The sequence below is a fragment of the Theropithecus gelada genome, chromosome 14 (assembly GCF_003255815.1).
Source record: "Theropithecus gelada isolate Dixy chromosome 14, Tgel_1.0, whole genome shotgun sequence".
Lineage (NCBI taxonomy): Eukaryota > Metazoa > Chordata > Mammalia > Primates > Cercopithecidae > Theropithecus > Theropithecus gelada.
In genome coordinates, this window is record NC_037682.1 from 79,056,162 (window position 1) to 79,070,072 (window position 13,911).

General features: G+C 41.7%; 1 pseudogene; it reads left to right on the forward strand.

The window, feature by feature from the left end:
• Positions 1-597: 597 nt before the first annotated feature.
• LOC112605936 lies at positions 598-13,087 on the forward strand (annotated as a pseudogene).
• Positions 13,088-13,911: the final 824 nt, after the last annotated feature.

Sequence of the window (13,911 nt, forward strand, 5' to 3'; positions counted from 1 at the left end):
GGTAAAGAGTTCAATTTAACAAGAAAATCTAACTATCTAAATATACATGCACCTAACACAGGATCACCCAGATTAATAAAGCGAGTTCTTAGAGATCTTAAAAGAGACTTAGACTCCCACACAATAATAGTGGGAAATGTTAACACCCCACTGACAGTATTAGATCACCAAGACAGAAAATTAATAAAGATATTCAGGACCTTAACTGAGCACTGGATCAAATGAACCTGATAGATATCTACATAACTCTCTACCCTAAAACAATAGAATATGCAGCATTCTCATTGTCACATGGCACATACTCAAAAATCGATTATACAACTGGAAATAAAACACTCCTCAGCAAATGCTAAAGAACTGAAATCATAATAAACAATCTTTTGGACCACAGAATGAACAATTAGAAATCAAGACTAAGAAATTCACTCAGCATTTTGTGAAGAGATGAATACTGAGTTGTTGTGGCCTGTTGCTGCCAACCTCAAGCAGCAGTTGGCTGTCTCTACATAGAACCCAGGAGTAGGAGACTCAGAATCGAACCTTTTCTCCCTCCTCATCCTGTTTTCAGCTTTGTGAGAAATCTTATTATCAAACACAATGGCCAGCAATGTTACCAACAAGACAGATCCCTGCTCCATGAACTCCTTTGTGTTCTTTGGGAATCTCAACACTCTTGCAGTCAAGAAGTCTGATGTGGAAGCAATCTTTTCAAAGTATGGCAAAATTGTGGGTTCCTCGGTTCATAAGAACTTTGCCTTTGTTCAGTATGTTAATGAGAGATATGCCCAGGCTGCTGTAGCAGGAGAGAATGGCAGAATGATTGCTGGCCTGATTGCTGGCCATGTTTTTAGATATCCTGGCTGCAGAGCCAAAAGTGAACCTAGGAAAGCAGGTGTGAAATGATCTGTAGCAGAGATATATGGCTCCTCTTTTGATTTGGACTATGACTTTCAGTGGGATTATTATGACAGGACGTACAATTACCGAGCACATGTTCCTCCTTTTTCTCCTATTGCTCGGGCTGTAGTACCATCGAAACACCACTGTGTATCAGGAAACACCTCAAGAAGGGGCAAAAGTGGCTGGGTGCGGTGGCTTACACCTGTAATCCCACCACTTTGGGAGGCCAAGGTGGGTGGATCATGAGGTCAGGAGCTCGAGACCATCCTGACCAACATGGTGAAACCCCCATCTCTACTAAAAATACAAAAGTTAGCTAGGTGTGGTGGTGCATGCCTGTAATCCCAGCTACTCAGGAGGCTGAGGCAGGAGAATCACTTGAACCCAGGAGGCAGAGGTTGCAGTGAGCTGAGATCACACACTGCACCCTCCAGCCTGGGCAACAGAGTGAGACTCTGTCTCCAAAAAAAAAAAAAAAAAAAAGAGAAAGAAGCGCCAAAAGTAGCTTCAATTCTAAGAGTGAATAGTGGGGATCTTCCAAGTCTGGAAAGTTGAAAGGAGATGGTCTTCAGGCCATTAAGAAGGAATTGAAACAGATAAAACAAAAGGTGGATTATCTCCTGGAAAAAATTGAAAAGGAACAGAGCAAAAAAGCAGTAGAGATGAGGAATAAGGCAGAAGAGGAGCAGAGCATCAGTTCCACGAAGAGAGATGAGACTAATGTGAAGATAGTTTCTGAGGGGGGTGCAGGTGACTCTCCTGAAAGGGGAACCTACTAGATGATGATGATATTGAAGATGGGGGATGACCAGCTGGAGTTGATCAAGGATGATGAAAAAGAGGCTGAGGAAGGAGAGGATGACAGAGACAGTGCCAATGGTGAGGATGATTCTTTTTTTTTTGAGACGGAGTCTCGCTCTGTTGCCCAGACTGGAGTGCGGTGGCGCGATCTCGGCTCACTGCAAGCTCCACCTCCCAGGTTCACATCATTCTCCTGCCTCAGCCTCCCGAGTAGCTGGGACTACAGGCACCCGCCACAACGCCTGGCTAATTTTTTGTATTTTTAGTAGAGACAGGGTTTCACAGTGTTAACCAGGATGGTCTCGATCTCCTGACCTCGTGATCCGCCCACCTCGGCCTCCCAAAGTGCTGGGATTACAGGCGTGAGCCACCGCGCCCGGCAAGGATAATTCTTAAGCACATGGTGAGGTCTGGAAATCTTATCCCATTATTTACCTAGGTGCTTCTCTAAGATCAAAATTTTCACCAGATCCTGTCCCCTAGTATCTTCAGCACATGCTCACTGTTCTCCAAATCCTTGTACTTGTTCTGTTCATTAATTCTTATTGCCCTGCTCCTAGTCCCATTTTCACTTCCTATGATGCTCCTGGTAGTTTTATTAAGTCTTACCCTGTAATTTTTGCTTTTAATTTTGATACCTGTTTGTGACTTAACAATAAAAAGGATGTATGGGTTTTATCAACTGTCTCCAAAATAATCTCTTGTTATGCAGGGAGTACAGTTCTTTTTATTCATACATAAGTTCAGTAAATGCTTCCCTCACTGTAAAAGCAATCTCAGGAGTTGAGTAGCTCCTGAAAGAAGCTTTGACTTAGAAGTATGTGTGTTACACCCCCACATAAGTGTGCTGTGTGGGGCAGTTCAACACAAATGTAACAATGTATTTCTTTGAATGAGAATTGGCATGTCAAATGCATCCTCCAGAAATATAGTGTTATTGTCTTATGATTTGTTTTCTAAAGTTGATACTGTAGATTATTTTTGTGAAAAACCTAATGTTTGGGACCTTTTTTCCTCAAAATAAATCCTTATTAAACCAGGAATTTTAGGGAAAAAAACTCAAAACCATAAAATTACATGGAAATTGAATAACCTGCACCTGAATGACTTTTGGGTAAATAATGAAATTAAAGCAGAAGTCAGGAAGTTCTTTCAAACTAATGAGAACAAAGATACAACATACCAGAATCTCTGGGACACACAGCTAAAGCAGTGTTAAGAGGGAAATTCATAGCACTATATGCCCACATCAAAAAGACAGATCTCAAGTTAACAACCTAGTATCACAACTAAAAGAACTAGAGCACTAAGAGCAAACAAATCCCAAAGTTAGCAGAAGACAAAAAGTAACCAAAATCAGAGCTGAACTGAAGGAGGTTGAGACACAAAAAACCATTCAAAAAGTCAATGAATCCAGGAGCTGGTTTTTTGAAAAATAAAATAAAATAAAGTAAAATAGATAGATTGCTAGCTAGACTAATCAAGAAGAAAAGAGAGAAGATTCAAATAAACACAATCAGAAACAACAAAGGGGCTATTACCACTGACCTCACTGAAATACAAACAACCATCAGAGAATATTGTGAACACCTCTGAGGGGAAATTTACTCAGAATCTATAATTCTTTTTTTTTTTTTGAGACAAAGTTTCACTCTTGTTGCTCAGGTTGGAATGCACTGGAGTGGTCTTGGCTCACTGCAACCTCCGCCTCCTGGGTTCAAGTGATTCTCCTGCCTCAGCCTCCCAAGTAGCTGGGATTACAGGTGAGCACCTCTACGACCAGCTAATTTTTTGTACTTTTAGTAGAGATGGGGTTTTGCCATTTTGGCCAGGCTGATCTTGAACTCCTGACCTCAGTTGATCCACCCGCCTTGGCCTCCCAAAGTGCTGGGATTACAGGTGTGAGCCACTGTGCCCTGCCTATAATTCTTTGGATAACAAAATTATCATTAGTTTGTGGTAGAATGAAGGCAAAATAATGATACATTCAGAAAATGTAACACTCATTACCTAAAAATAAACTCTAACAAAAGAAAAATTTCTTTAGAAGGAAGTATTGGAATGTAGGAATAACGCATACTAGTTGGGAAAAAATTAAATAATATATTAGTATATATATATAAAGTAAAAGGTGAAAGGGCTCTGCCTATCTCTTTATTTGTTTTTGTTTGTTTATTTGTTTTTTTGAGATGGAGTTTCACTCTTGTTGCCCAGGCTGGAGTGCAATGGCACGATCTCGGCTCACCGCAACCTCCCCCTCCTGGGTTCAAGCGATTCTCCTGCCTCAGCCTCCGAAGTAGCTGGGATTACAGGCATGCACCACCAGGCCCGGCTAATTTGTATTTTTAGTAGAGACGCGGTTTCTCCATGTTTGTCCGGTCAGTCGCGAACTCCCAGCCTCAGTTGATCTGCCCGCCTTGGCCTCCCAAAATGTTGGGATTACACGCGGGAGCCACCGCAGCCGGCCCCTTTATTTTTTGTATATTCCCCTACACCATTTTTAATGACTACATAAATATATATACAAACATATACACACACGCAATATCTTTTATTCTTTAAACAGTGAGCTCACTCTATGTAAAATACTTTGTGCTCTCTTTCCCCTTATTCCCAATTGAATATCATAAATATTCTTCAATATTGGCGTGCGCAGATCTACCTTATCCTTTTTGCTATCTGCATTCCATGATATAAATATATCATAAGTTTATACATGTCTATTTAACATGAACGTTTAGATTATTTTAAATATTTTTTGCTCTTATAAATAATGCATGACTAAGTTTTTTGTTAGTATTTCTATAGGATAGAGGCCTAGAAGTATAATTGTTGGATCACAGGATAGAGACATTTAAAATGCTGATAGGGCCGGGTACAGTGGCTCACTCCTGTAACCTCAGCACTTTTGGGTGCTGAGGCGAGAGGACTGCTTTAGCCCAGGAGTTTGAGACCAGCCTGGGCAAGATGGGAAGACCCCCATCTCTCCAAAAAAAAAAAAAAAGTAAACTGTTTATAGATCCTGCCAAAATGACTTCTAAAAGTATTGCTAATTTATAGTCAGACTAAAAGTATATGGAATGTAGTATTTTAAGGAAGTAAATCTTCAAACATGAGAATAGGCACAAAATACAAAGAATCTAGATGATAATGTTTTTAAAAACAGATAGAAAATGTGCATTATTGGCTGGGTGCGGTGCCTCATGCCTGTAACTCCAGCACTTTGATAGGCTGAGGCAGGCAGATCACAAGGTCAGGAGTTGGAGAATAGCCTGGCCAACATAGTGAAACCCCATCTCTACTAAAAAAAAAAAAATACAAAATTTAGCCAGGCAAGGTGGCATGCACCTGTAATCCCAGCTACTCAGGAGACTGAGGCAGGAGAACCGGGAGGCAGAGGTTGCAGTGAGCCAAGATCGTGCCACTGCACTCCAGCCTGGGCAAAAGAGCAAGACTCCATCTCAAAAAAAAAAAAAAAGAAATATGCATTATTTTGAGTGCATATAACAGATGGCTTTGTCCATCAGACCACATGGAAAATATATTTCCAAAAGGGATTACAAATTAATCCAAAGAGATTTTGTAAGCAAGGAAGTCTTCAACTATTATTATGTCTTATTCTATTAAAAGCAGATCATCAAATAAATTCTTGCACATTAGTTTATCTTTTACAAAGTAATCTTTTTTTTGAGATGGAGTCTCGCTTTGTCGCCCAGGCTGGAGTGCAGTGGCGCAATCTCAGCTCACTGCAAGCTCCGCCTCCAGGGTTCACACCATTCTCCTGCCTCAGCCTCCCAAGTAGCTGGGACTACAGGCCCCCGCCACTGCGCCGGCTAATTTTTTTGTATTTTTAGTAGAGACGGGGTTTCACCGTGTTAGCCAGGATGGTCTCGATCTTCTGACCTTGTGATCCACCCGCCTCCGCCTCCCAAAGTGTTGGGATTACAGGCGTGAGCCACCGCGCCTGGCCACAAAGTAATCTTAATAAGGAAAAACCTCTGCCTTTGGACTTGATTCTAACTATAATAGGATACTGAGTTGTCCTGTGAAAGTGACAAGATCCTTGACAAAAAGTATCTGCATCATCTTGGAATTTGTAGTGTTTGTAATGTGCAAGAATATGACTGATGAGCATGTTTGGACATGTACTTAAGACTTTGGGAAAACAGATATTGAAAATTTTAGAGAGAGAAAAAATATAGGGCCCATTATTTGAGTCTTCAAATAAGAAAGTTACTGTGGAGTGCTATCTATAGAGGTTTAACTACATAAATATATATAATCTCTGCATTTTACTAATCCAACAAATGTTTGAGTGTGCCTATCTAGTAGATCCTGGGATAGGCACTAAAGGGGCTGCGTTAATGTTGGAGGAAATTGCAGTTTGGAGATTTTAATATATTTGATAAAAATCAATTCTCTGAATTACAGCAAAAATGTGTCTCAGTTTTGCAAGTGAGACTGTCAGTTGCAAAAAGCAAACAATAGCATTTCTTTTAAAAGATTATATTGATAACCTATTAGGAGCACCATCTGTCACACAAAGAAATACAAGAGATGGTCCCTGACTTCAAAGTACTTGCAATTGTTTTAAGTATTTGAGTTAAAAAAAAAAAAAAGTATTGTTTAAAAAAAACCAGTAGAACTTTCACAAAGTAAAATAAAATGCTGGTACTGCATGTCATGCAGCGATTTTCAAAGGAATTGTGAAACGAAAGAGGTGCCTCACCATCAAAAACAGGCACACAGCATAGCAATAAAAACACTGAGGACATAGCAAATCCCAGAATGAGTAATTGAGAGTCACAATATGGTCAACAAATAAGACATTGTTCCTAGGTTTGGCAGAGGCTTCTGATAAGGAAAGGGGTAAGCTCTGTGCTTAGGGGCAAATGTTGCAATCTGAGTAAATGGTAGGCAGAATACAAAGTAACTAACTCTTCTTTTGCTATTGTATTGTCTATCAAATATAATCATTTATTACAAAGGTTATGATTAAGGATAATTGAAAGCCAAGGCCGTTGAGAAGAAAATCATAATGTTTCTATTTTCCATGAATTCAAGTGTTCAGGCCCAAGTAAATTACATCAATTACATATCATAGAAGAAAAGTAATTGGCAGCAACTGTGGAATTGTGACATGTATGGATAGTTTTGTATGCTCATAGGTAGTTTGAGAGGAGAGGAAGCTTTTGATGTTAGGCTATGATCATACTAAGTTGGTTTTTTTTGAAAACTGAGTCTCACTATGTCCCCCAAGCTGGAGTGCAATGGCGCCATCTCGGCTCACTGCAACCTCCGCCTCCTGGGTTCAAGCTATTCTCCTACCTCAGCTCCCCGCCCCTCCCCCAGAGTAGCCGGAATTACAGACGTGAACCACCATGCCCCGCTAGTTTTTGTATTTTTAGTAGAGATGGGGTTTCTCCATGTTGACCAGGCTGGTCTGGAACTCTGACCTTAGGCGATCCGTCCATTTAGGGCTTCCACAATGCTGGGATTACAGACCTGAGCCACGGTGCCCGCCTGACAGATCCTAATATCTAAAAAGGTGTAAAAAGATCAGGCGTGGTGGCTCACCTGCCACTGCACTCTGGTCTGGGAGACAGAGTGAGACTCTGTCTCCAAATAAAATATAAAATAAAATAGTCATTTATAGAAACTATAGACTGGAGCAATAAACAAAAAATTATATACCGGAGTCAGTCATTCATTTCCTCAAACTTTTTTTTTTTTTTTTTTTTGAGACGGAGTTTTGTTCTTGTCGCCCAGGGTGGAGTGCAATGGCACAGTCTCAGCTCAACGCAACCGCTGCCTCCCGGCTTCAAGCAGTTTTCCTGCCTCAGCCTCCTGAGTAGCTGGGATTACAGGCATGCACCGCCATACCCAGCTAGTTTTGTATTTTTAGTAGAGACAGGGTTTCTCCATGTTGGTCAGGCTGGTCTCGAACTCCCGACCTCAGGTGGTCTGCCTGCCTTGGCCTCCCAAAGTGCTGGGATTACAGGCGTGAGGCACTAAGCCTGGCACGTCAAAATGTTTTAGTTCCACCACAAGTATGCTAGGTGGTTAAGGAAAATACAACGATGACAAATAGGGCATAGATTCCGTCTGCAAGGAACTGAAAGTTTAATAGGAGAGTTAAAGAAGTAAAACAAAAACAAACAAGCTAATAAATTTAAAATGTAAAAGTCTTGCCTACTTGCTGTCTTTGTTTTTGTTTTGAGATGGAGTCTCACTTTGTCATCCAGGCCGGAGTGCAGTGGTGAGATCTCACTGCAACTTCCGCCTCCTGAGTTCAAGCAATTATCCTGCCTCAGCCTCTCGAGTAGCTGGGACTACAGGCGCGTGCCACCACGCCTGGCTAATTTTTGTATTTTTTCAGTAGAGTTGGGGTTTTGCCATGTTGACTAGGCTGGTCTCCAACTCCTGACCTTAGGTGACCCACCCACCTTGGCCTCCTAAAGTGCTGAGATTACAGGCATGAGCCACCTCAACACGCCTTAACAAGAGTACAGTGCTTTCAAATTTCCCTCCCACCAAGTCTTCTTTTATTAAATATTAAAAATGTTCTGTGTACAAGACACTGTGCTATGTGGTACAGAAGATAATAAAGATGAATCAGAAATAGATCTTGTCTTTAAGGAGCATTATGATGACTGAAAGTTTTATTAAAAATTTAAAACTGCGGGACGTGGTGGCTCATGCCTGTAATCCCAGCACTTTGGGAGGCCGAGGCGAGCGGATCACAAGGTCAGGAGATTGAGATCATCCTGGCTAATGGGGTGAAACCCCATCTCTTCTAGAAATACAAAAAATTAGCTGGGCACGGTGGCGGGCGCCTGTACTCCCAGCTACTCAGGAGGCTGAGGCAGGAGAATGGCGTGAACCCGGGAGGCAGAGTTTGCAGTGAGCTGAGATTGTGCAACTGCACTCCAGCCTGGGTGACAGAGTGAGACTCTGTCTCCAAAAAAAAAAAAAAAAAAAAAAAAAGTATGTATACATATATATACACACACACACACACACAGACATGTATATACACACACACTAAGTGATGATGATTAGTTTGCATTAGTTCATTTATAGTAAGCTATACTATTGTACATATATTCATTTAAGAAAAGAGAGTCATACAGTCCACAAAGATGGAAGAGAATCAGTGGAGGTTAGCTGGTTGTCTTACAGGTAGCCTGACCCTGCAATTGATATTTGTGACAGAGATGGTGCAAAATGCTTAACAAAATCTCATTTCATTTTCGTTTCCTGGTTTTTATGGAAGGACTACATTTTCCATCCTCCTTTGAGGTTAGGTTGGGGACATGTGACTAAGTTCTGGAAATGGGATGTAAGCAGAAGTGATGTAAACCACTTCCAGGCCTGGCCCTTAAAAGCGAAAGCAGTGATTGGTATCTACGAAAGTTAAATGTATGCTGGCCCCATGACCCAGCACATCTACTCTTAGGTATATGCTGAAGAAAAACAAAAGCATACGTCTACAAAAGTCAAGTAAAAGAATGTTCCTTGCTGGGTTATTCATAATAGGTTCAAACATGCAACAACACAAATGTCCTCAAATGAAAAAAATTGTGCTATATTCATACAATAAACTCAATATAGCAATAAAAATGAATGAACTATAGCTACATACAACAACATGCACAAGATCTTGAGTGAAGGGAGCCAGACACAAAAAATATTCAACATATGCATTTGTTAACATAAACTTTAGGAACAGGCGAAATGAAGCTATGATGCTAGAAGTGAGAATAGTGGTTACCTCTGTTTGCGGGTGTATCTACTGGGAAGGGGCACAAAAGAGCCTTCTGGGGTGATGGAAATACTTTTTCTTCATCTGGATAGCAGTCTCAGGGCACATAGTAGTCTCCGTAAAGGCAAATTTAAAAATTCATCGAGCTGTACACTTAAATTTTGTGCATGCTGCTATGTAAAAGAACTAAAAATTATGCACACATAAAAAATCAAAGAAGCAAGAAAAAAAAATAAAAAGTGATCACAGAAGGCCCAGTGCAGATGGAAGAGGCTATATTCCTGAATCACTGGTTGCCCTTGCCCTGAAGAACTGGCCAGTCTGCTTTGGAATTTGTGTAAACACAAAATAAATCTTTCTTATTTTAAATTATCTGAGATTTACAGTGTATGTGGTATCTCAGCATAGCCTAACCGTTCTTGGCTAATACAGAATTCATTGCCACAAACAACCAGGGTTAAAAACCTGGTTTTGGCAGCATATCAGGGAGGCTCTTCCTTTCTCAGGCTAAGTGATATAAAACAAGCTTATAAATGAGTGTATAAATCAAGATGCCAATTTTTTAAATAACAATATAAAATTAAAGCCTCTCATACAAACTAGGTTATCTGTTGCCTAATATATAATCATTCTCTCTCTCAAGATAGATCTGCATGGGAAGCCAAACCACAATAAAAGTTTGTTTTATTCTCAGAAAGAAAACATTAGTTAGATGAGTCAATTGTTTAATGACATCTGTCCAGGAGAAGCTATGCATCCCATTTCATGGTTAATTCCTGAGGTCCCTGGGCTGCAGTTCTCACTCCCAGGTATGCACCTGAATTGCCTCAGTGGCTCCTCCTTTTTTATCTTCCAATTCTGTCAATACACTTTTCTTCTATAGATATGTTATTGCATAAGTCTACTGTTTTTAGAGAGATGTGGCTGGCCTCTAAAGCATTCCTTGTATACATCTACATGTTGATTTTGTGTTTTTCCTCTCAAAGAATAATTATAAATCTTTTACTTTTAAATTCTGTGGTTGGAGTGGTAGGGGTTTAATGTGGAGAGGATGGTGTCCTTAGCTATAGCTTCCAAGTACTGGTAACATCATGAAACTAATATAGACACTGAGAATTCTAGACAGCGTATGTACCTGAATATTTTGTAAGGCCACTTGAGAGTTTTTTGTATAATCTTTGAAGGCTTGAAGGGACGAAATTGTTATCAAAAGCTGGAGAAAAAGGGATCCCTGTTATACAGTGGCAGAAAGTTTAGCCACACTGTTGCCTGCTGAAATGCAGAAAATAGAAAATATATCTAACAAACTGGTGCATTTGGTTAAGGAAATTTCCAGACAGACTGTTGAAAGTGCCAACTGATTAAAACAAAACAAAAACCAAAACAAAACAAAAAAAACCTATATGGGATAAGATGTAGAGAGGTGAGATATAAAAGGAACAATTTCATTTTTAAGCAAAATTTAGAGAAAATATACATAGTCTAGGACCTTTGGGTTCAAAAATAAAACTGCTTTTCACTTCCAGCCTCTCCAGATGGTGAAACAACTAAGGCATTGCCTTGAGGGGAAGGTACAATCCAGGGTGCAGCTATTTAGATTTTTTGTAAAGACTGTACAAAGATTTAAAGCCATTTTACCTAGACTATTTCAGCTAGACAAAAGCAATTCTAAGTGTATAAGGGCGTTTTCCATCAGCTTTCTGACTCTCAGCCCAAGATGGGAAGTGTCTGTCTCAAAGAGGTTTGTGAGTGGGCTTTTTTTTTCTGTTGGAGTGGATTATAATTTGATATACATGAAGTCCCCAAAATCTTAAAGAGAATTGTATTGGCAGACACACTGCCTACTTGTACTGAAAGGGCATATTATCTTTTAATATTACAGATTTGAATATTTAAATTTATATTTACATCTTAGAAACTCAATATTTTAAATCAAATGATGTCAGGAAAAATCTGAATTATGTTGCAACAAAAATTAGTAGAAAATCAGAATTATTGCTGGGCATGGTGGCTCATGCCTGTAATCCCAGCACTTTGGGAGGCCGAGGCAGGTGGATTACCTAAGGTCAGGAGTTCGAGACCAGCCTGGACTACATGGTGAAACCCCATCTCTACTAAAAATACAAGAATTAGATGGGTGTGGTGGTGGGCACTGCTAATCTCAGCTAGTCGGGAGGCTGAGGCAGAAGAATCGCTTGAGCCCAGGAGGCAGAAGTTGTAGTGAGCCAAGATCATACCATTGCACTCCAGCCTGGGTGACAGAGCAAGACTGTGTCTCAAAAAAAAAAAAAAAAAAAGAAAGAAAAGAAAATCAGAATCATATGTAACTGTTGTGAAAAGCTTGGTTATTGATTGTTGCTGGAATCAAGAGCTACTACAATGTCATACTTCGAGTTTGCTGTACTTTGCCATCGTACTTGTGCCTGATAATTATTTCTACAATGATTGCATGTAGATCTAAACTAGTTTAGTGTCGTTAAATCCTCTGCATTAGATCCTAAGAGCTCTTCCATTCTTTTTCATTGACATCAGCAAAACTAGAATCTTACAAGAGCAACAACTTTTTTTTTTTCATTCTTCCAACACACAGAAAGGAGCAACAATTTTCATATTGGCGTTTCTTCAAAGCCTTTGAATTCCATCATAAATTGCCAGAATAGTTTTCTTCATTCACTGTGCACTTTCATTGGAGAAACTTTTTTTTTCAGACAGAGTCTCACTCTGTCGCCCAGGCTGGAGTGCAGTGGCTGGATCTCAGCTCACTGCAAGCTCTGCCTCCAGGGTTCACGCCATTCTCCTGCCTTGGCCTCCTGAGTAGCTGGGACTACAGGCACTTGCCACCACGCCCGGCTAATTTTTTGTATATATATTTTTTTTTAGTAGAGAAGGAGTTTCACTCTGTTAGCCAGGATGGTCTTGATCTCCTGACCTCGTGATCTGCATGCCTCAGCCTCCCAAAGTGCTGGGATTACAACAGGCATGAGCCACCGCACCTGGCCTAGAGAAATTCTTTGCTTCACCTTGTTGATGAATGCTAAAGCCCTCCTCGCCTTTTCTTAATGAAAAAGAAGAAACAATGAAGCCCCCAGAAAGTATCCAATCAAACCACTGTCATAGCCAGCCTAAAAGAATGAATAACCCATGCAGATGCAATGTTTAACATTGAGAGGTGACAACGTGCTAGCAGCCCTTACTCCCGGTGTCTCTGCCTTGGCGTCCACTCTGGTGGTGCTTGAGGAGCCCTTCAGCCTGCCATGGCACTGTGGGAGCCCCTCTCTGGGCTGGCTGGGGGCTGAGCCTGCTCCCTCTGCTTGCGGGGAGGTGTGGAGGGAGAGCTGCGGGTGGGAACCAGGGCTGCCCACAGTGCTCGTGGGCCAGCGAGTGTTCCGGGTGAACGTGGGCTCGGCTGCCTGCACTCGGAGTGGCCGGCTGGCGTTGCTGGCCAAGGGCAGTGAGGGGCTTAGCACCCTGGCAAGGAGCTGCAGAGGGTGTGCGGGGTCCCCCAGCAGTGCCGGCCCACCACGCTGCCATCAATGTCTCACTGGGCCTCAGCTGCCTCCCTGCAGGGCAGAGCTCAGGACCTGCATCCTGCCATGCCGGAGCCTCACTCTTACAATCTAAGGGATAGTAAATACACCAATCAGCACCCTGTGTCTAGCTCAAGGTTCATAAATACACCAGTCAGTACTCTGTATCTAGCTAACCTAGTGGGGACTTGGATAACGTTTCTGGCTAGCACTTTGTGTCTAGCTAAAGGATTGTAACCGCACAAATCAGCACTCTGTGTCTAGCTCAGGGATTGCAAATGCACCAATCAGCACTCTGTCAAAATGGACCAATCAGCGCTCTGTAAAATGGACCAATCAGCTCTCTGTAAAATGGACCAATCAGCAGGATGTGGGTGGGGCCCGACAAAGGAATAAAAGCAGGCTGCAGGACTCAGTCGGTGGCAACCTGGTCTGGTCGCCTTCCACAGTATGGAAGGTTTGTTCTTTCGCTCTTTGGGTCTGCACGGCCTTTATGAGCTGTAATACTCACTGTGAAGGTCTGCAGCTTCAGTCCTGAGGCCAGTGAGACTGAGAACCTGCCAGAAGGAAGAAACTCCCAACACCTCCCAACATCAGAAGGAACGAACTCCAGACACACTATCTTGGAGAACTGAAACACTCACCGTGAGAGTCTGTGGTTTCATTCTTGAAGTCAGTGAGATCGAGAACCCACCAATTCTGGACACAACATTATCTTTTTTTTTTTTTTTTTTTTTTGAGACAGAGTCTCACTCTGTCCCCCTGGCTGGAGTGCAGTGGCCGGATCTCAGCTCACTGCAAGCTCCGCCTCCCGGGTTCAGGCCATTCTCCTGCCTCAGCCTCCCAAGTAGCTGGGACTACAGGCACCCGCCACCTCGCCCGGCTAGTTTTTTTGTATTTTTTAGTAGAGACGGGGTT